We start from the raw sequence: 2,117 nt of genomic DNA, 5'->3' as shown, positions 1-2,117 counted from the left end.
GGTGCTTTCGTGATATTTAATGGATCGGATTACATTTTTTATTTTTCTCCGATATCCGATCCAGTAATTTAGGTCAGTATCGGACCGATACCGATACGTAATATCGAATCGGTCCATCTCTAGTAATGACATGGCCTTATCCTTGCTAAAGACTTCATGAAGATCATGGTATTTTAGGGGTACAGTGGTGAGATCTGTAGATGGAGTGGCCTCTGGGTGTGAGTTGGCTGAACCTGTGGGTAATGAAGACTGAAGACAGATAGCCAAAAAAAAAACCCCAAAAATGCAGCTCTTGACTTTATTGTGGGTACAGTCAATATGGGAGTTATGGATTCCAGTTAAGTGATGAGATGTCCAGATAGAGGAGGATCCAAGGGAGGAATTTCTTTGACAAGTGTTTCAAGAAGAAGCGGGGCAGCCAGGTGAGTGATCCAGGAAATCCCGAGTTTTGAGAGGGAGCAAGCAGGTGAGTTGTTTAGCTGCTGCAGACGTTGCAGGAATGATTGCTGCTGATGCCTGCAGGTGTGTCACGGTTCTGGGTCAGTTTGACCCAGTATTTTGAGTTGTCATGTGTTTGCAGGTTTAGTTTAGTTCCATGTGTCATTTTCTGTCTGTCTCTCTATGTCGAGTCTGCGTCTTAGTGTGATGGTTTCTTGTTCCTGTTTTATTGTGAAGGTCTGCGTCTCATGTGAGTGTGTTCAGTTTTACCTCTGTCTCGTCTTGTTGATTATTCCCAGCTGTGTCCACCACCTGTGTGTAATTCCCCTGTGTTTCTCTGTGTATTTAAGTCGTGTCCTCTGTCATTGTAGTTGCTGGTCCGTCTGTGTTTCCACCCTGCTTCATCTGTGTGTTTCCCTGCTGTCTACCATCGTCTGCCTCTGCTCGCCCTCCTTCATGTTCGTGTTCTGGTTTCTGCGCTGTAGTTCAGTTGTTTTCCAGTATAGTTTAGTTTGTCTTCGTTTGCCATTTATTCAATAAACCACCTTCACACCCTCACGACTGCCTGCGCTTGGATCCTCCTTCATTTCTTCCACACGGCTCTTCTCACTTGCCGTGACAAGGTGTGACTGGGCCGGCCCTGGAAGCAGATGCTGAACAACGAGGCCAAGGTGCAGAAGCTGAAAAAAAAAATGGAATGCTGGCAAGACGGTTAATGTTAGAATAAATATGTTTAGTTCGATTCAAAAGAAAGGGAAAGCTGTAATTCTGTAGCTGTAATGTATGGGCATAAGGCCAATCATGGAGTTATATACGAGACTTGTATAGCTTATTCACACAAAGTGTCTTTCCGAAGAGAGAAGCTTAGTGAATAACAGGAGGAGAGGACTTGCAATATAAGATGATCAAATATTATGACTAAAGTAATTAACCACATTCAATATTACTGCCTTACTCATGACTGAAATTTTTAAAAGGATAAGTACTTATATGCATTATATAAATTGCACCCTATCAAAACGAATGCGAGGAAACAAAATGTTGACAGAACATTTGCACAAGCACTAACTGTCATGTTTCCGATGCGACGGCTTCGGCGAAGAATACTAGGCGCGGGCAAAGGCTGCAAGCTCCCGAGCTTGTAACACCTCATGAGCTTCATGCAGCTGGTCCATCAAGCCCATATATTCTCTGAGCTGATGCAGATGAGGATTCCCCTCCAGGATCGCCTTGATAGCGTTAATCGTGATCGCCATCACCTTAGCGTCCATTGTGTGGGAAATCCGCTTAACCAGACATTGAATGCGGGAGATATCACACTCCCGGGACGAGCCCGCTGGGTCCAGGTTGTGGTCGCGTCGTTCTGTCATGTTTCGGCTGTGTGCAGGCAGGCAGAGAGGAAGGACCCAAAATGCAGGACTCACGGAAGCGAAAGTGAATTCTGAATAAACGGCTTTATTGCAGGGGTTACCGAACAGAAAACTAACTATACTGGAAAACGACTAGACTGGCATGAAGGCAAACGGAACACACAGGGAGTGAGGGCAGAAGACATTAATGACGCGACACCGAGTAGGGGAAGACACAGACACAAGAGGTGAACGGAGCAAAGAGGAAACAGCTGGGAGACACGGCTGACGCTGATTACACTGATGAGACAGGGAGAGCACAAAGCTGAA

The sequence above is a fragment of the Pundamilia nyererei genome, unplaced genomic scaffold, assembly GCF_000239375.1.
Source record: "Pundamilia nyererei isolate P.nyererei 1_Seehausen unplaced genomic scaffold, PunNye1.0 scaffold00578, whole genome shotgun sequence".
NCBI lineage: Eukaryota > Metazoa > Chordata > Actinopteri > Cichliformes > Cichlidae > Pundamilia > Pundamilia nyererei.
The sequence above is the reverse complement of the archived record's forward strand: the minus strand, read 5'-3'. Positions refer to the sequence as shown.